Below are 21,211 nucleotides of genomic sequence, written 5' to 3'. Positions count from 1 at the left end.
CAGAGAGATGCCGAAACTCCCTCCCCAAAAGTTTGTGTGGCATGCCCAGTAAGCACCCCCCTGCCCCGTTGACCACCCCACGCCCCACCCAGCTGCCTCCCAGGGTCCAAGGTATGACAGTGAGGCTGCTTAATGAGAGGGTACAGGCCTCTGCCTAATCAGACCATCTTAAGGGCAGTTTGGAGACACAGGCTTTCTTCTATTTATAGTTAAACTTCTCTGCCATTATGGCCCATCTCTAATTTGGGAGCTCTTTTATTATGTTTTCTTTATGTTCTCTTTATGTGGCTGAGTGGAAAAATAAATGAAAGGGAAAATCACAGTGTGGTGGTTAGGAAAAACTGCCAGGGGGGATGGCAGGCTTCATGTTCACTGCCTTAGTGGCATGTCTGGGGTGTCCTGGGGCATCAGAATGAGACATGGCCTTTCCCAGGCATAGTTATGGGTTGCTCATGGGGCAGGGCACCCCATTCCAACTATAGAGACAGACTGCAGTTTGAATCCTGGCTTTGTCATTGGCTCCTGGCTGCCCTTGAGTAGGACCTACCTCTCCAGGCCTTACCTGTCTTACCTTTAAATGGGATAATAGGCTGCCTCAGCTTCCTGCGGGGGGGGGGGGGGGGGGGGGAATGGAATGTACAGTTCCCTTTGGAGATGACAAAGGACAGCTTAGCAGCAAGAGCAGGAGAGACTGAGGCCCGGCCTGGCCTGCCCTAGGTGCCCAAGACCGCTGTCCCCATGCCTTTTGAAGGCCAGAGAACCACTGCCCCTCCCCACTTTGCAAAGATCACTGCCCTGGGAGGTGTGGGAGCCCAGTGAGACCAGGCCAAGCTGAGAAGAGCAATCCTGTCCGGAACGGGGACTGTCCTGCAGCTCCTCATGGAGAGGCAGGAGTTCACGTGGTCACAGTGGGTCGCCGAGTTGCAATCACAGACCTCTCTGTGCACGAGTCCATTTTAGGAGGGTGGCTGGGAACTGCTCACTGTGGAGCGAGGCCTGGTTTATTTTAAGTTGGGCGGAACAAAGGGCTCCATGTCTCTGAGGCCTGTGGTCTGTGCATGTGGTGAGGCTGTGGTGGGTGGGCCTAGCTTGTGGCCCTCATCTGACTCCTGTGGGTCAGCTTGCCTGCAGGGTGTCCATTCTCCACCCCAGAGGTCTGGCTTGACTCCCATCAGGCCAACTGGACAAGGTAGGCTTATCCATAGACCTCCAACCTGAGACACTTGGGCAAGGCCGGGAAGATGCTAGGGATCAGCAGGGTAGCCAAGGTCGTGTCCAGAGGCTGTGGCTTGGTCAACATCACTCAGCCCCATAGGATTAAATGAGTTAAGTGTGAAACACTTAGAATCATGACTGACACTTTGCAGTTTTCTCGTGGCTCAGCCCTGCCCCTCTGTCAGACAGGACAGCCAGTCATCTGTGATATCCCCCCCCCCAACAAGGGGTAGATAATGAAGGATCCCCACCTCTGGGTTGGCAGTGAGGCTGGGACAAGCTACCAGCTGCTGTGGCTCCACCTGGTTAGGGTGTGGGCACATGTAGGATTCAAGACTCCCTCTCCTCCTGACTCTTAGCCCACTTTCCTTTGCTCAGGAAGGGGCCTCGGCAAGCTCTTGGCTTTCCCCATGACCCTTACCCTTAGGTTCAAGTCAGTGTGTACCATGTCTCAAACCCTGCCATGTTGGTCAGAACCCGAAGTAACCCTCTGGCACTTTGACTTTTCCTCTTCATGGCACTGGTAAGGGTATACCTGGCCACCCATGGAGACACACCTGGTGTCCTCTATATGAGGTGCTGCCCCAGCTGTTGACAGGTGTGTCTGTCAGCAGACCCAGAACTGAGTAGCTCAGTGCCCTGGCCCCAGGACAGACTTGAATTCCAGTTCCAGCTGTGTAACCAGCCAGATGTGTGGCTTTAATAAGTCACTAGGCTTTTCTGAACCTGTCTTCTCCCTGGCCGTGTGAGGGTGATGATTCCAACCTCAAGGGTCATTTGAGGATTGGGTGGAAGAACAAATGGAAGACCCAGTCTGAGGCCTGGCATGCCTGGCAGCAGGTGCTCAGCTCCTCCCACAAGGCCTCGGTGACTCATTCGGGTAGCAAGGGACCCTAGGACAAATATAGCATGGCCTGCCCGTTTCATTTCCTTAATTCCTCACCAGTCCACTCCCTCCTTATCTTACCCACCATTTTTCAGGCCTCTCTAGACCTCTTTTCTGATCCCTCCAGTCAGTTCTCCACACTCAGGATGAACTTTAGCTCATATGAGTCAGAGCATGGCACTCCCTTCCTATATCTGTGGCTCCCCACTGTCCTCAAAGTAAAGTTCAGATTACTTGACCTGACCCTTTAGACCAGTGTTATCTACCCCTGCCTGCTACTCATCACCACTTCCACAACTGCCCCAGCGTATTCTATGCAAGAGCTGCACAAAGTGACTAGTTCTCTGGACATGCCTTGCACTTTGTATCTCCCACTTTCATGTATGTAGTTTATAGAATGAGCTGGATTTGGCCTCTGCAAACCCCTTCACCCTCTTACTCTCACCTCCACCTATTAGAAAAACTCTCAGGCAGGCTCCAAATCTTTTTCAGCCACCATCACATAATCAAATATCTATCCTATGTAAACCCTGCCCAACCTCTACATGAAGCCTGCAATGGGGACAGGAGGCTGTGGTATGCCTATCTTTTCTCTCTTGCTCCAGCTCATTCTCCATTTGCTACCCACTATGTTGTCCATCTCCTTGGGGATGGACTAGGGTTGAGGAACCAGATGGAGAGAGAAGCATGAGGCCCAAGAAGGGCTTTCTTGACAGTAGAACTGGGACCTGACACCCTGGCCTTCTACATGGCAGATCTATGGATCTTTCCAAACTGCATTCTTTCATGGTTTCCTTAGAGAGCCTCCTCTCCTCTCCACTAAGAGCTTCCAAATGCAGTTTCCTTGCATGGGGTTCATCTCCTCAGGTGGCTGCTTGTGACCCACTTCAGCCTCTTTCTGTCACTGCCCCTTTACCTGGAAGAAAGCTCTGTTGGGCAGGATCCCTTTATGATGACCCCAGGCCAGCTCCCTTCTATCAGGAGTTTGGGGGTGAGTATGAAGCCCACACGCGGTAGGCACCTATAAGCCACTGAGAGAAGTTTGGATGTTGGCATTCTAAGAATGTGGAACCCACTGGAGGGTTTGAAGCAGGGAAATAACGTGATAAGTGTCTACTGCAATGATCCAAGCAAAAGATGATGGTGGTTTTTCCTAGGATGGGAATTATGGAGGTGTCAACACAAGAAACATCCCAACTTATAAGAGTTTTTTTTAAGATTTTTAAAAATTGATTTTGGGAGAGAAAAAGAAACATAAATGTGAAAGCGAAACATCGATCAGCTGCTTCCTACACATCCCCTACTGGGGATCAAACCCACAACCCAGTCATGTGCCCTGACCCAGAATCAAATCGTCAGCCTTTCGGTGCATGGGACGATGCCCAACCAACTGAGCCACACCAGCCAGAGGGAAACTTGTAAGGATTTTTGTGAGTTTATTTGAGCCAAACTGACAACAATTGCTGGAAAGCAAAATCTCAACAGATTGAGAAAATGTTCCAGAGAATAGCAGTTTTGCACCTTATTTTATACATTACAATCAAAGGAGGGGGCATAAATAGGGTTACATGAAATTTATTGGTGCCCTAACTGGTTTGGCTCAGTGGATAGAGCGTCGGCCTGCGGACTCAAGGGTCCCAGGTTCGATTCCGGTCAAGGACATGTACCTTCGTTGCGGGCACATCCCCAGTGGGGGGCGTGCAGGAGGTGGCTGATGGATGTTTCTCTCTCATCGATGTTTCTAACTCTCTATCCCTCTCCCTTCCTCTCTGTAAAAAATCAATAAAATATATTTTTTTAAAAAAGAAATTTATTGGTGATAGATTAGGAAGGTGGGAGAAAGCAAAGTGGGGAAATCTGGGATTGGATAAAGAGGAAAATGAAGAGACAAATATTTCTTTTACAGTGGTGGGTATAGGATAGTTAACAATTAACATTTATAGCACATAGAGATGATATGTGGGGGAACAAGATAATAATGAAGGGTTCTGTGGTCTTACTCTCGGACATTCCAAAGATATGTTATCTTAGATGCAAAAAGACAAGAGACAGGCTCAATTCAGGTAAAGAATGACCTTTGTCAAGGAAGATACTGGCCTAGGAAATGACTACCCGCCATGACTCACTTTTGGTTAAGAAGTTTTAATTTCAGACCATCCTATGTGGTTACTGTAGGTCTCTGAGTTTGTACGGCCACCATGCAGGCCTCCCCTGAGATTTTCAGGGTTAGTATGTGGCCCCCTCTTCTTCCATAGAGGACAGGGGAGTTGGCTGGCTTGAACGTGACGCTAATGGATTTGCCGCCAGTTTGGATGTGAATGGCAGTGAAAGAAGAAGAGTCCAATTTGGGGCTTGAGTGACTGGATGAACGGAGGTGCCAATCACTGAGAAGGGGCAGATGGGGATAAGTAGGTGAGGGGGCCAGAAATCAAGGGTTCAGTATTGGTCATGCAACATTTGAGATGCCTGTCAGATACCAAATGGAGCTATCCAGGAGGCAGATAGATGAATGCAAGGCTTTCATCTGCCCACATGGTGCCTTTGTGAAAATGGGAGAAGGGTATCCTTTCCGTCAGGCGAATGTAGCCTCCTACCAGGGCCCATGGCTTGGTGAGCAGAGTCGGACCTCAGCCCCGTGAGTCCCTTTGGCTTCGCAGCCTTGTGCAGCTAGCAAACTTTGCAGCTCTACAGGGTAGCCCTGGATATGCAGCCGGATCTCGGGGGGTTATTTGGCACCGGGGAAGAGCCATTAGCTTACAGGATACTTATCTGGATGCTGTGTGGGATGGCGACTCCCCTTGACCCCAGCCAAAGTGGGAGGAAGGACCGGAATGTACCTGGTTGGGCAGAGAGCCCTTCCTTCCCAGGGCCAGAGCTTTCCTTCTAGCTGTGCAGGTGAAGACCTCCTGCTTCCCCACGGGGCTGAGTAGCTGTGGGCCCCTCAGTCTTGGCTTCTCTAGGTTCATCCTGGGGAGCGGCACACAGGCAGGGAGTAGGGAGGCCTTGTTCTCTCTCTCATCTCACTTTCCATCCTTCCCGCAGGGGTGCTAATCCCTGTCACCATGCTGATGGCCGTAGTGTTCCCAGAGTGGCCCTGCAGCCTGGGTAAGCACCAAGCAGGAGGAGAGACCTTGAGATCTGACAAGAGTGTCCCTTGCAGTCGGACTGGAGGAACAGGTGTAGTCCACCAGGAGACCATAATGGCAGAAGAAGCAAGCAGCCAACTGTTTGAAAAAGGGACGGTTGGCGTCAGACTGCCTAGATTCAAAGCCCAGAGCCAGTCCTTACCAGCTGGGTGACCTCTGCAGGTCCATGAGCAACTTTAAACCTCAGTTTATCCTGTAGAAGGGGACCTAAAATAGCATCTACCTCCTAAGGCTTTGGTCAGAAATGAATGAGTTCTTTTCCCATAAAACAAGTAGCACAGTACTTCGAATGGTGAGCATCCACCCAGTCCGTATACACTTGTATGGTGCATTTTAGAACAGCCCTTCCCAGTGGAATCCCAAAGCTCCCTGTGCTTGCTGACCAAAGCAGGCAGGAGGGGAAGTGGCCTTGCTGAGCTGGTACAGCTCAGAAGCTTCTTCCTGCCTCCCCAAACTGAGGTCCTCAAGGGGTCACATCCCCAGAGCCTCGCGGAGGTCAGGCTCGAGTCATGGCAGCTAAACGGGGGACTCTCCCCTTTGCAAATACTTGTAGGGAAGGCGATTTCTCAACTCCTCGGGACCCGGTCCAGCACTGCACAGCCCCCGCCCTTGCATGTTTTTCTGATTGTGCCCAGCCTTGCAGTTGAACACTTGTATCTTCAGAGTAAAAGGGAAGTGAGCTCAGAGTGGAAGCTTCTGTTCTGCCACCCACAGACCTTCTCTTCAGCCTCTATGGGGTCCTGGGCCCCTTTAGAAATCTGACAAGTGCCTTTAAACTCGTTTTCTAGAAAAAAAAATTCACCCAAATACATATATCCACAGACCAAATTTCACAAGATTCCTCTCTTTTAGGGAAGGTGTCTTTTATAAGTTGAGGGTTAAGCTGGTGGGGTCTGGATTTGAGTTTCCTGAGTTCCAATGCTGATTCTGAGACCTTCAACATGTAACATCTTTATACCTCGGTTTCGCTTATCCTTAAGATGAAAGCAGCAATAGTAGCTCCTTCATAAGGTTTTGCGAGAGTTTTAAATGTAGAGTGACCAACTTGTCCCTGTTTGGTACTTTCCTGCTTAGCCCCTCCCTCAGTAGTTGATGAACAAGGACAGTTGTTCCCCCTCGTAAATGACATAAGGCCCAGGAAGCAATTAGCCAAGTGCAGGAAGTTCATCCAGGTTCCATCACTGTTAGCTGGCACTACTGGTCTTTTCCCTAATTAATCGATCTGAAAGGAATGTTGCCCTAGGGATCAGGAGCCCAGACTCGGTTTACCACTCAGTCCCCGATCCTGCTCTAATGGCTTCCTGGGCAACCCTCCAGCCTTCTTGGTCCTCAGTTTGTTCACCTCATCAAACAAGGGAGATGAACTTGAGAGTCACTGGGGATTCTTCCCATAAAGCTCGTGAGATTTCTCCAGGGATGCCCTCCCAATACCTGGCGAGGCTGCCTGGAAGGTAGATGGCACCAGCTATGCATTTGCCCACTTCACATGTCAATGAGCAAAGCCCACATGTGTTCTAGCAACACTGTCTACCCAGGAAGAAATGTGGATTGGAAATTTCATTCTCACCTCGATGGCGATGTTTTACCTACAGCTAGGGCTTATTTGTCTCATAAGAAATCTTGACCTAGGTATGGGGGCGGGGGGCGGCAATTACAAGATTACTGATGTCCTTGTGTTTTCATGAGGTTAGGAGTTGACTCCAGGAAGGAGTGTGCCATCAGGAAGTGGAGATTGCTCCCAGGAAAGTCTTTTCCTTGAAGAGATGTAAAGGGTAGGTAGAGTCTAGTTTTAACCTCTTTATAGGTCCCACCTCAACATTCAGATTTCAAGTCAAGCCATATGTCCCAGTAGGAAATAACTGGGACCCCCAGATTTTGGGGTGAGCAAGTCCTTAAGGATGTAAGTCCTAGGGTATCCACCTCCCCTGCCTGTGTACCCTAGCAGTGGACACACAGAAGATGCACAATAGTCAATATGTTTACCTTTTCATTGTCAGGCACTTCACTGTTTAGGGCCTCTGTACAGATCTTATTGAGTTGCCTGCAGCAAGCTTGGTTGTCGAGGAAGTCTGTTTTATTTTAGCTCTAACAAGGGAATAATGCCCAGGACAGAGCACCCCAGACTTTGGGACATGGACCCCCTCTCAGATTATTTGATGACTTTCTAGTTAGGAGGTTAGGGGCAATTGCCCCTGAAACCATAGTTCCCTTAGGTAACTATCCTGGAAATTAATCTTGGGGCCAGAAATGAAGCTAGCCTTTATACTGGAGGAGAGAGAGACTTCTGGATTGAGAAGCCTCTGGATTCTGATGTGTGAAGATAGTGTGATCAACCAGGCCAGTTTGGTTGATCCTTGTTTTAACACTGAAAGTCCTACATCCCAGGAAACTCCTCAGTCCCAGGCCAAGCGGGACTGTGAGACACCCCATGTAGAGATGTCTGGGTGATCCAGTGTGGGAACCAAGTGCCCACATTGAGGCAGGAAGGAGCAGGAAGGTGATCATAGGGGCCCCACTGGACAACTGCTATTGGCTGGGAGGGGTTGATGGCAACACCAACAGGGCTGACCGCAGTGAAGGACACAGCGGTGCCTGAAGGCAAGCTATTTCTGAGACAGATGACTTTTAGAAAACCTGATATCTGGCTACAAGCCTTGTCAGGACTGACCTCTTGGCCCCAAGAGGAGAGAATCCCTTCCTGAAGCCAGAGTGTGGCTCTAGGGGTGACCAGGGAGTGAGTGGGGGAGTCCTAAATGTCATCACAGTGTCCTTAGAAGAGGAGCGCAAGGTCAAAAAAGGAAGCTGGAAAGGTGATGTAATGACAGGAGCAGAGGTTGGAATGATGTCCTCTGAAGATGGAGGAAGGGGCCACAAGCCAACGAATACAAGTGGCCACCAAAAGCCGAAAAGGCAAGGACTCTTCCCTCAGACCATCCTCAGGAATCAGCTCTGCCAACACCTTGACTTTAACCGAGCGAAACTGATTTTGGACTTCTGACCTCCAGAACCATAAGGGAATAAATCTGTTTTAGCCACTAATGATCCGTTACAGCAGCAGTACAAAACTAATACTTAATTCAGACATTTCTCTCCCAGTGACACCTCCTCATTAGTGGGCTGAGAAAAATGGGAGAGAACATGGAGACCCCTTTCAGTGTGACTGTCCCGAGAATTAAGCTGCCCAGTGTTTCAGACCCCACACCTAGAACAGAACTTGAAACACAGTAGGTGCCCAAGAAACATTTGCAACGTGAATGACTACATTTCAGTCTGGTGATGGAATCAGAGTAGCTTGGGAGGGAGAAGCAATGCCCTATAGGAGTCACTGACATGAACTCCCACTAAAGACCATGGATCCTGACCCCAAGAGTGCCCCTCTTCAGGTGACCCAGCTGTTTCCGGACTCAGAGGGTTCAAGGGGTCTCACTGGATGAGTCATCTGGGAAGGACTGCTAAGTAGTTTCAACAAAAATGTCAGACACTCTGAAAAATTTGTCAACTAAGACACTCCACACCACATGAGATTATTAATGAAGTCCTCATGTGTCTCATATTTTACATGGTGCTGTGTGGCTCTTATTCATTTAATTCCTCTTTCTGTTTCTGGGGAAATGAGAGCTGACTTTAGGAGGCCGCAAGATCTCTCCTTGCTGCCCCAACACCTGACCTAGGCGTCCACTGGCCCGTACATTGCCCTTGACATTAACGCACATCCACTTCATAATTGTCCATAGAGATTAAAGCAATTTTCGAATTGGAGCAACAGCTTATTTTACTGCAGAAAAATTTTATTCCTCTTACTAAGAAGAGTTCTCAAGAGAACTGAACATTGTGTCCAAGGAAAATTGGGGAGGTGCGCTTCCCTCTAAGCCTTCACATCTAAGGTGAAAACAGGCAGGTTTGAAATTATTTGTCACCAATTGTATGTTCATAAAAGGAAAGTGTCCAGATCACCTGATAGCTATGTGAAGGCACTTAGGGACTCGTTCTGGCTGCTGAGAGAGGCCTGAAGTGATGCAGGGTGTGCCGTGAGGGGGCTCCTCCACCTCCGGGGATGGAGTCCCCACTGTGTTCGTCCTGGCTTCATTGTGATTGTATCCACCAGGCTGTACACCACACAGGGTACGGACTAGCTGTGCCTTGTCCACTTACTGTCGGCTCTGCAGAGCCCATGGCTGGGCCTGGCGTAAGGTAGTGTTCCACAAATGCTTCCAGAATTTCACTGAATTGTCCCTGCAGCTGGGGTAGTGGAATTCTTTACATGACAGGCACACACAGTTCTGTTGGTAAAAGCTTCCCACCCTCCTTCCCATCTCAGAAGTGAGTCCTGTGGGGGAGGGCATGTGTCATCGGGGCCCTAGCCTGCAGGCTCTATTGATCACAGGGCTGTCTCCGCCTGTCAACTCACCAAGAACCCCGGAGCCACCTGCCCCACCCCAGCAAATGAGAAGCTGGCTTTCCTGTTTCTCCCTCCCTTTGATCCCTTCCTTCCACTCACACTGACAAGCACCTGGTTGGCTAGCCAGTGTTCTAAGCGCTGGGGTCACAAGCAAGGCCCCTGCTTGGAAAGCTTTGTATTGAGATGCACAGAGGGAAAGGTTGATCTTTACTTCTGAGAGAGAAGGGGAAGGGCTTGAAGTCAAGTTACCCAGAGAAGTGGACAGTTGCTATTGTGTGCCTCCTAGCATCCATTCCCCCTTCCCTTGGTGCTGTATTCCACATTTTATCTGGATGCCCACCCTTTCCTTATGCAGCCTGTGGACTTCCCACCCTACCCTCCCCAAGCTGCAGTGGAGCCAATCAGCATGTCCCATCCACCTGGCCACAGCGATTGGCTAAGGGGTGGACATCAGACCCAATCTGGGCCAATCAGACCAGAGGGACTTTTGATGAAACTGTAGGGAAATGTTTTCCTGAAAGACCCACTGACTCAGCTGGACAGTCAGAGTATGCACATGGGTTCGGAATAGTTTTGAGCCCTTTGTGGCCTTGGATGTGGCTGTGCTGGGGATGAAGCCCCTAGCCAGAGGCAGGCAGGACTGAGAGAATTCCAGCGTCGTCAAGTCAGCGCTCTGCCTGAACCTCGGCTGGAGTCTGTCACCTCTGGACTCTGAGGTTACATGAGCCAATCCATGCCTTTGTCATCTGTGCTAGTTTGGGTTGGGTTTTCTGTAACCTGCAGCTGAGACCATACTAGCTGATTTCACTGAAGAGGATTTTAAATCAGGATGCAAGGTCTAGGCTGAGGCAGTCTGGATTCAGGGGAAGAAGGACAAGGTGACCCATGCAGCCTTGTACTCCCAGCCCAGGAGAAGTGGGAAGGTGACCACAATGTGGACAGAGGAGCCTAGGGGGCAGGAGGCCGGGTGAAGTGAGGGCTGGTGCCCAGATCCCTTAATGTAACTCCACCTGAGTGGTGAATGCAGAGTGAGGTCCACTTAAAGAAATCAGAGTAGCTGACACTTCAAAGCAGGAAAGGTGTATGTAAGTGGGTGGAGAGGAGGTGGGTAATTTATTATTCAGGGAATAGTTTTCATGATATTCTTCTGGAAATGTGCTTGGAGCAAAGGGAACAGCGGGAGAGCCAACAGGAAAGGGGAAATGTATTCATGGGGGGTATGCATTGTGCCTGTCCAAAGAGGCATAGAGAGAGAAGTTGCAGCGCTTTGCATGCTTACCTGACCACAGCACCCTTTTACACTGAGCATCTGAGACTACCCCTGGACTTCGGACTTCATCCATGGATGACTAAAGGATTCACAGGGAATAACCGAGTCCTCCTTGTATGTGTGTGTTTGTACAACGTACCGGCTTTTCTCCATGACCAGTGGAGGGCCATTTGCACGTCAGACCTGGACTTTTCATGCTCTGGGGAAGGGGAAGTCCTGCCTAGTGGAAGGAGGCTGCAGTGCGCTAGGGAGAGCTGAGCGCTCTCCAGGCCATCTCTTTGCCCCTCAGGGATCTGCCTACGGATTCCACATACCCAGCACGCCTTGGGTCGCACAGGGACACCACTGAACTTTGAGAAGCAGCTCTGAGGTTGTGGAAGTTGAATGCCAATAATTATCCAGCTATGAATAAACGGAACATTTCTTTGGGGCTATTTCTGCATAATTGTGAATATGTGAGGATATTAAACTCCCAGGTTACACATTGAGGGTATTATTTGAGCGCAATGGTTGGCTACAGAGCTGGAACTGCAAACATCCTTTCATTCCTCCCTCCTGGAGCACTTAGAATGTTTTATGGGGTTCAAAAGAAAGTAAGTTTCAGTATGAAAGAAAAAAAAAAATAACCCTGGAAGCAAAGTCGGTAGCTAATACTTCTAAATAGCTCTAAATCAAAAAAGAGGAATGTGACCACTTAATTGTGGCAGGTTTGTGATGCATTTTCTCTATGGGTTAAGAAAGCAATTACCATCAAACAACCTACTCATGCGTCCATTGTGATAAAACGTTCCCTCTAATGGGGCCGACATGCCAAGCAGTGGGCCTTTTAAAGCACTTAATGCTTCCAGAAGCGTTCTCACGTGTGGGGCTCCTCGGCGGGGCTCCTTCACATGCACTGAGAGCCCTGACTGGCTCTCTCGAAGGACCTGTCATGGTTCAGGGCATTCTTAATAGAAGATGGGTCCTGGGAAGCAGCAGCCAAGTGAGGTCTCTGCTACTCTGGTTCTGTCCAGCCTCCCACCCTCATACCCTTGGTCACTCCCTCCTGTCCTTCCATCCTCTGAAGTCTCATACGCCCCCTTCCCCATCTGCAGTCCTCCTACCTGTTAAAACAGGAGTCATCTCCCATAGACACGTGCTCAGCCTCTCCTTCCATCTCTTGCTCTGAATCTGTCTGCTCCCACCACAGCTTCCCTACAGCCCCTGGGGTTGCTGCTCCTCCAGAGCCCCCTCAATGCCCCTGTAGGCCATGGCTCCTGTGCCCTTGAACACGCCCCCACCCCACCCCGCCCCCCCTAGCCTCTGAAGCTCCTACAGGCTGTTCTCTCTTTCCCAGCCCTTGCTCTGGGCCCTGGCTCACCCTTTCTCACCTCAAAGACCTATCTTCGTCTTGGGTAACTCTTGCAGGGTGTGAATGACCCCTCCCGCCATCCAGGTCACAAGCTTCCTTAATGTCCCTGCCACTTCCTGCCATGTCCAGACCGAATGCTGGAGTCGTGGCGACTAAGGTAACGCCTCAGTCAGAACTGAGCACCCTGTATCTTCCTCACCCTCTGCCCCGTGGAGGCCTCTGGCCCACAGCTCCAAGGATTTTGTGCCCCTTCGTTTCTGGTTGGGACCCTGGAGCCAGCTCTCTGCCTCCCTCTCAGGCCCCTGAACGCCATCATCTCCATCCCTCACCCCGGGTGCTGTCACCTATGGCCCCTGCCTAGTAACTCTACTTTGGGGTGGGGAGCTGCCGCCTGGTGATCTTAATTTGGTTGTGGTAAGAACAGCACCTGGTGTTAGACCAATGGAGTCGGACCGGACTTTGGTTCTGCAACCTTGGTACTTGAGTTCTGGCAAGGAAAGAATTCAGGGCCAAGACTCAAACTATAAGAGAAAGATTATTTAGAAATGGGGTCAGGACACAAGTTAAAGAAGCAGAAGAAAGGTCCTTAGAGCGTAGGAGAGAGAAGGGCAAAGGTAATGGGGGTGGGGGGGTGGGGAGGGGGTCTGGAATGGTGCAGGCCCCAAAGGGAGACCACGCTGGGTCCTCCAGCCTCAGGGCTTGTTGGGGGTGGAGAGTTTAGGGGCGGTCCCAGGGGAGGATCACAATAGAATATTCATCAGCTTTCCAGGTGTGCCCTTTCAAGGTCTAGGTCTCCGCTGATGGGTAGGAGCCAGGTCAGTGGGTCATTAGTTAATGAGGCTGGTCCTGAGGTCAGGCTTGTCTGGTTTTGCTGCTTTTCTGGGCCTGGAACTGAAACACCACTGGGGCCTACATGTATTTGATGTGGGTCAGAACCTCACTGTCCTGGGGGATTAATGCTTAAGGGCTATTTTCTGGCCCCTTTATTGGAACACATGACTAGCAGCATGCTAGGAGAGGCAAGGTTACTCTGGGGGTGCGATCCTTGTTTTCCCGGTTTTGCGCGTTGCTAGGCAAGGCACCTGGGGCTCTTCGCCCTGCTGACCTTCCGTACCAGGCCCATCCTCCTCGCTCTGCGAGCTGCTTACCACAGGGCTAGCCAGCAGGCCACTAGGCGTCCCCACCCTGCAGCCTTCCTCTCCTCCTACCCCACTTGGGGTTCCGCACCAGCCCCCAGTTCCTAGGGTCACAGCTAAATACTGGTGAAGACATTAACGTGCAAAGTTCTTCCTAGTAAAATAACTGGGACTTTGTCCCTCCCTCCCCGCGCCCCCCCCCCCCCCCAATTGTGGGCAGCCAGCAGGGAGCGACCTCCAAGACCCTTGGGTGAGAGCCTCGCTGGCTTCCGCAGGGTCGCCCTGGGCGATGGCACCATCCAACATTGGTTGGGAAGCGCCAGGTGGGATGAAGCGGGGACCTAACCGGGAGGCTGTGGTCCTCAGATGACGCGTCAGCCACCTGCCGGACCCCTCCTCATCCTTGGGTCCGGGAGTGGGGAGAGGATCCGGGACGAAGGGGACAACCCAAGTGAACCCAGTTGGGGCTCCGGCTGGAATTGTCGGCCTGGTTACCGCGGGCCGCCTCTTCCGGGAAGCGTGGTCCCTGGGCGCCCCCTGGAGGCTGTGCGGGCTACGGTTGGGCAGCCAGGGGCTCTGGCCAACAAACTTCCTGCCCATCAACTAGAAAAATAATCCCTATGAAAATGGACAAAGCACAGGTTGAAATGAAACACAAATCCCAGTAAAACGTTAAGCTGATGTTTACATGGGCAGGATTTGTTGCAAGCCCATCAACTTTAAAATCTCTTGACAGTGCTATTAGGGAGAGGTAAAGTATTCCCATACTACTGATGAGTAAACTGAGGCACAGGAGGCTAAGTGACTTTCCCAAGCCCATACAATAATGGCAGGGGGAATGGCCTCACTCGCTACACTAGACTTACTCTCGCATATGAAAAATGAACACACTGACTAAAAACCAAAGGGTATATTAAAATAATTAATTCAATAATTTACTCCACAAGTATTTATCAAATGCATACTATGAGCCAGGTCCTATTCTAGGCTCAGGGGAACGGCTACCAAAACACATAAAACAGGAAACTTACACTCCAGTGGAGAGAGACAGACAAGAAACATATAACCATGTTCTATGACGGGTAGTAAAGTGCTTTGAACAGGGACCTAAAGAAAGAGGGAACCCTGGCCGTGTCTCAGTTGGTTGGAGCATCATCCTGATGTGCTGGGGTTGTAGGTTCAATCCCTGGTCTGGGCTCATGCAGGAGCAACCAGTGAATGCATGGACAAGTGGAGCAGCAGGTCGATGTTTCTCTTTGTGTCTCCCTCCCTCTCTCTAAAATCAATAAATAAAAAATAATAAAATAATATCAAGTGGGGTTTTTTTTAATCTTCACCCAAGCATATATTTTCATTGATTTTAGGGAGAGAGGGAGGGAGGGAGGGAGAGAATGAGAGAAAAAGAAACATCAATGTACACTGGGGATTAAACCTGAAACCTAGATATGAGCCCTGACTGGGAATCAAACCTGAAACCATTTTGGTGCACGGACAACACTCCAACCAACTGAGCCACCCAGTCAGGGCTTCAGTGTGGGATGGATCCTTATGGTCATCTGTGGAAAGAGCATTCCAGCCAAAGGGCGAAGTCCCTGAGGCAGTACAAGAGGTGGTGGGCTCTCCTCTAGCTGCGATGGTCCTTCGCCTATGCCCAGGGCCAGGCTAGGGGTTCAAGGAGGTGAAGCCAGTTCTTCTCCTTGATTTTAGACTTGCCTGCTAACCACTAAATGGGGATAACACCTGCTTTTGCCCTGGACATTCACTCACTTCCCTGCAACTAGCCCCATGTGACAACTTCCCCATGAGCCTCAGGAGAGAATGGGATAATCTGGGAAAGTGGGAAGGAAAGCCCCCACTAATATTTGGGTTAGGATCCCCAACTGATCCAGATTCCTGCCTCTGGGCTGGGACAGCGGCACAGTTCAGCCCAGTTAAGTGCACTAAGGGATGTTTGACTATCAGGAGGGACCATCTCATCTAACCCAGGCCCAGACTCTGAAAGGGAAGCCTGCACAGGGGCCCGAAGGAATTCTGGATGAGTCATCTGCACCTACCGATGGGCCCTGGGAATGCTGGGTGCCCAGATCTCCGTGGTCTCTCTGCTTCACTAGATCTCGAGGCACTTAGAATTCACAGTGAACTTCCCTTCAGTGAGTTCCCTGTCTGTGGCCTGGGGTAGGAGGACCAGACTGCTCTGCGTGGCCTCTTTCCTCCAGAAACAGAAGCCCAGGAAGGTCAGAGTAAGGTCAGAGGGGTATCAGGCCGCCCTGGAGGAGGGGAACCCAGTTCTTTCCCGGGGCCTACCACCTACTTGCTGTGGCCAGAAAGCCATTCCCTTCCCCACTGTTTTGATCTCATCACATCCCTTTGAAATTAGATGACTCACTCTCTAAAACCTGCATGTACTTCATCTGGTGAACTTCCTTTGTTCAGTGCTGGAAAACTTTTGTTGATTCTTGTGTCCACTGGGGCTCTTTTGAGTCCTGCTTAGCTTCCTTAAGAAGGGGTGAAGCCCTGGCTGGTTTGGCTCAGCGGGTAGAGCATTGGGCCTGCAAACTGAAGGGTCCCAGGTTCGGTTCCGGTCAAGGGCACATGCCCGGGTTGTGGGCTCGATCCTCAGTGGGAGGCTTGCAGGAGGCAGCCAATCCATGGTTCTCTCTCATCATGGATGTTTCTATCTCCCTCTCCCCCTCTTCCTTCCTCTCTGAAATCAATAAAAAAAATATATATTTAAAAAAAAAAAAAAAAGAAGAGCCGTGGCCGGCTTGGCTCAGTGGATAGAGCGTCAGCCTGCGGATTGAAGGGTCCCAGGTTCGATTCTGGCCAAGGGCACATGCCTGGGTTGCAAGCTCGATCCCCAGTGGGGGGCGTGCAGGAGGCAACCAATCAATGATTCTCTCTCATCATTGATGTTTCTATCTCTCCCTCCTCCCTTCCTCTCTGAAATCAATAAAGAGATGTATTAAAAAAAAAAATCTTGAAGGAAAAAAAAAAAAGAAGAAGAAGAAGGGGTGAATTTGTTTTCAGGATGAGCAGAAACTGAGACACCTGGATGGGGGCCAGCTGGATTCTCCATCTCTCTCCCAGGGTCACAGAGTCTCTCTCCCAACCAGCCAACTGTCCCTTTGTTCCACCTTCACCCTGAGTGTCCTTTCCCTTTCTCCTACCTTCTGCTTCCTGACAACTTCTGCCTCTTCATATCTGAACATACTGCTGATCTGAACATCTCCTGGCCCCTCCTTTTCCTCACAGTGTCTGCACCAGCTGCTAACTGCCCATTGCTGCAGCTCTTCACTCACGCCCCCCAGCCCAGCTCATCTGTTTTATGCCAGGGCTCATCATACATCTGGATTGGCTGCTCTGGGTCATGGTCCCCTCACGGGCCAAGAACAAAGGGCACTAAGGTGGCCAGTACAAAAGGCGGTCCCTTCCCCTGGTGCCCTGGGTGATTCGGGTTCTACTATTAGACTGTCTGCTGCAATCCCAGATTCTCTTTTTCTTTTTTCTGTTTTCTCATCTTGAGTTTCATTTTGTTGACCTTTATTTTTGTTGCCTAGAGGTTTAAGGGTCCTTAAAATTCCTCGGGCACCCAGCCTGGTTCACTGTGGAGGCTCCTACCCAGATGGCTGGCCCGGGAGAGAGGCATTCATAGTTAAACAAACAGTCATTTCCTCCATTGTAGGCTCACCTTTCATCAGAAAGGGAGGGGCAACCATATTTAATAAACACCATCCATTAGGTTAGATCAACAGCCTCTGAATATTGCCTTTTTTCTAGAAACAGTATCTCTCCTGCCTTCACAGAACATGTGGTCAAGAGGAAATTGAATAAAGGCCTTTAATCAGCCGCAGTAGTATTTGAATCATTTAATTTAAGATCTGACAACCACAAATTACTTTATTTTTCAGGCCAATTTTAGCCGGCCAGGAGAGCTGGCCCAGTTGGATTCGTGCTTTATAAATCAGTCCTTTGCCCGATCATGGAAAGTTTGGCGAAGAGATGTTGCTGGGGCTTTTCAAACGCAATAAAAAGCAATCCCCCATGCTGTGCGTATCTGACATGAGTCCTTGGCCATCTCCCTTCACCCGGTTCTGTGGCTATAGGGTAAACCCTTGGGCTGGAGGGAGTCAGAGACGTGCTGCAGGGAGCTGTCACTTCCACGCCTGTGCTTTTTATTCCTGGCTCCAAGTTCTTGTGGCCAGGAAAGCAAGTCGAATCAAATTAGACGCCAGACACACGTTGCTTATTGTAGCTCACCCTCTGCTGCCTTCAACTTTTTAACACCTGTTGAAACCCTCTCACTGGAAAAAAACTGAAAGAAAAGCTTCTGATTTAAAATAACACCCACGAGACATCCCTGATGTGGCCTCTTCCAGACTCATGTTAAATCACCCGTGAGGTCCCAGGAAAGGTAATACAAGACCTGCCCCTTCAGAACCAGTTCCATGTCAGCTGTGTCTGAGGCCCTGGCAGACATCCTCTGACCACTGGGCAGATGCTGCTAAGAAAAACCCACGGGCCTTTATTCTATCCTAATTGCAAGTGATAGCCACATGTCTGCACGAGGAGTTGCTTTTAGGCCGGCCTGCTCATTTCTCCATCTGTTCTAAGGGAACAAAATGGCAGGAACAAGGGCCCATGGCCTTCTTGGGGGTGTAATACCTACCAGTAAGTGGCATTAAAAAAGGAAGAATCTGGTGTGGGCCAGTGCAATCATGGAATTGTAAATTTTTTTATGAAATCCAGTTATTTAGTTTCTTTCTTAGAGACATGTTGCCCAGCCAGCGTGGCTCAGTGGTTGAGCATCGACCTATGAACCAGGAAGTCATGGGTTTGATTCCCGCTCAGGGCATATGACTGGGTTATGGGCTCAATCCCCAGTGTGGGGCCTGCAGGAGGCAGCTGGTCAGTGATTTTCTCTCATCATTGATGTTTCAATCTCTCTCTCCCTCTCCCTTCTTCTCTGAAATCAATAAAAAATATATTTTTTTTATTTTTTTATAAAAGAGAGACAGGTTGATGTGAAAATAGAACCATCAACAGCCACGGTTACAAGAGTGCGCATGTCCCAGCAGGGACCCAGGAGATCCTGGGGTAGAACTAAATGTGAGAGCCTGCCAAGCCTCCTGGGAACTGCCTAGTCTCAGGCAGCATCTCCCTGGTACTGGCCTGGGCCTCCTCACCAGTCTCCTGGCTCTGGGAAATCCCCCTCTCTGTAAATGGGCCTTTGGTTCCTGCTCCCTGAAAAACTTGAACGCACACAACACAGTTCCGTGTTCATCTGCTCATGACAGTGGACCTAGTAGTTTAAGAGCCAGTATAATCCAAGGAGGCGCCCTGCTGGCCCCTTCGTGAAGGTATCCAGGGAACTGAGTGCCTCATGCACTTTGTCAAAGTCCTGAGCGGCTGCAGGGCTACTGTCCTGTAGGCGTTTGTCAGAAGGCCCCTTTGGGAACTTGTCTAAACAACAGCTGCCGATACTAAGAATGGGGGCGGAGATAGAGGAAAGGCTGCTGAAGCCCCTCATTTCCCCCTCATGGCACCACTTTGCCTGTGCCCTCACCCCAGCCCCGGGCCTGACTTTCTTCCATTAAACCTGACTCCGCCATTTATTCCTGTGTACCCTTGAGCCCCTTTCTCAATTTCTTTTTATTTTATTTATTTTTATTGTTAAACCTCACCTGAGGAGTAAGGATATTTTTTCCATTGATTTTTTAGTGAGAGTGGAAGGGAGTGGGGAGGGGGGGAGAGAGAGGGAGAGAGAGAGAGAGAGAGAGAGAGAGAGAGAGAGAGAGAGAGAAGAACATCAATGTGACACACATAGATTGGCTACCTCCCACTTGTGCCTCGACCAGGGTGGGGGATTGAACCTGCAACCGAAGTATGTGCCCTTGACTGGGAATCAGACCCTCAACTCTGGTGTGTGGGCCAACCCCCTAACCATTGAGCCAACTGGCCAGAGCCCTTCTCAATTTCTGATCCTCAATTTCTGAGCCCTTCCCTTCTAGGGCTGTTGTGAAGATTAAGTGACATATGAGTTGAAGACCATAAACTATTTGGGAAATAATAAAGATAATAGATCTTTTGACCTAGATGCAACTAGAGATCCTAGAAAACGTAGATGAGTGTAGGCTGGAGATAGGATCTTGTTCTAGAAATATGAATAGATTTTGAATTGACAGAAGGATGAAGTACATTTCATTAAAGAGAAAATGAAGATAATTTATGTGTAGCCCTACAAACATGACTCATTGACTAGAACCATAAGACAGTTTGTCTTTGTCTCGCTGTGTCTTTTAAACGTATACTACGGAGCTAATTTTTTTTCTTGCCCCTGGATGGAATTTAAGCTACATCCCCACATGACCCCTTCTTTATTTACACTCTGGCCTGGCAATGACTTCCGGCTTTCTTCCTCCAGGAGACTTCCTAGATCAGGCTGGAAGATGACCCTACTCTGGCTCTCTCATGTCAGTGGCCACCTCTCATCCACTGAAGATACTTGCTCATCCTTTGCCCTTATGACCTCTGCACATGGTCCCAACACGGCTACTTTCCTAGCTGCCTGGCGAAGCCATCTACTCTCCTGTCTCCTGCCGCTGAGATTTCTCTGGCATCAGCCGGCCCCGTTCACCGTATCCCTGAAGCTCCAGAGGACATGTGTTGAGTTTTTTGAGTGTCTTACAGACGCCTCTTTCCCCAAGCTTGAGGTGAGGAGAAGCATCCTGCACTATCACCTGGGGACGGGAGAGTCACAACCCCAAGCCTCCAATATGCCCACAAGTCCAGCATGCTGCAAAAGCCCAATACATGGAAGCCGTCCGGGCTTCTGGCCCTGCCTCCCACTGCCCCTGTCCTGACAAGCCCCAAGCCCACCCCTCAGTGACACAGTTATCGAGAGCCACACCGGGATTCCACTCCAAGCCCAAACGGGCCTTTCTGGTCTTTGCCAACTCTCTTCAGGGAGAAGAATTGTTTCCACCCCTCCATTGTGAGGCCAGGTGGGTGGGTGAGAGGGAGAAAGGTGTCCCAGCCACAGGAGCAGTGTCCCAAGCAGGCACCAAGCAACCCCCACACTGGCTGCCCTGTTGTGTATTTTTCCTGTTAAGGACTTAATCGGGGAACCCATTGAGAGAATGATGAGGTCCCTTGCTCACTGTGACCAAAAGCGTTTCAGGTAGTGCCAGGCCTGGAGGCAGAATGAAAACCTTTGCCCCAGGAAACAGAAGAGGAGAAGGCTGAAGAGAGGAAGGCAGTGGGTGTAGAGGGAGTGAGTCCGAGTTGCACTGGGGAGAAACCTAGGGTCCGAGGGTCAGGCCAGAAGCCCTGGGGGTGGGATCTAGGTCCTGTTCTCAGATGGTCTGGAAGGCCAGGCAGTACCCTAGGAACGTCCACACTGGCAAGGCCTATCTCAGATGATTAAATGACAGCAGACAAATTTAACTAAACATGAGTAATGGGAACACAAAGGGAACATGAAGAGAAATAGAATATTTTAGCAACATAAGGAAATGGGAAGAAAATGACTTTGCAATGAAATGTCAAACTTCTGTGCCTGGAGGAGATGTAATCTGGTCATTAAAGGCTCAGGGAAGCGGGGGAGTGTGTGGTTATTTCAAGCAAATTCTAATTCACTTTAATTTAATAACATATGGCCAAGTTCTTTTGGGACAGTGTTAGGGGACCGAAATGGGAACCGGAGGGTGCCAGCCCTGTTGACTTGGGTGTTTCTTGTTTGTTGTTTTACAATGAGGAGCTGTACTTATATTCATTCATCCAGCCATTCATTCATTCATGGAGTGCATATT

At 50.0% G+C, this 21,211-nt stretch overlaps 1 long non-coding RNA gene across 1 annotated transcript in view; it reads left to right on the top strand.

Annotated features, from left to right (window-relative positions):
* Window positions 1–21,211, top strand: part of LOC132216390 (uncharacterized) — a 67,014-nt gene extending 45,803 nt beyond the window's left edge. The window contains exon 3 of the long non-coding RNA XR_009448744.1: window positions 19,825–21,211. This is a non-coding gene — a long non-coding RNA (uncharacterized LOC132216390). The remainder of the gene's footprint in view (window positions 1–19,824) is intronic.

The sequence above is a fragment of the Myotis daubentonii genome, chromosome 15 (assembly GCF_963259705.1).
Source record: "Myotis daubentonii chromosome 15, mMyoDau2.1, whole genome shotgun sequence".
Classification (NCBI taxonomy): domain Eukaryota; kingdom Metazoa; phylum Chordata; class Mammalia; order Chiroptera; family Vespertilionidae; genus Myotis; species Myotis daubentonii.
The sequence above is the reverse complement of the archived record's forward strand: the minus strand, read 5'-3'. Positions and strand labels throughout refer to the sequence as shown.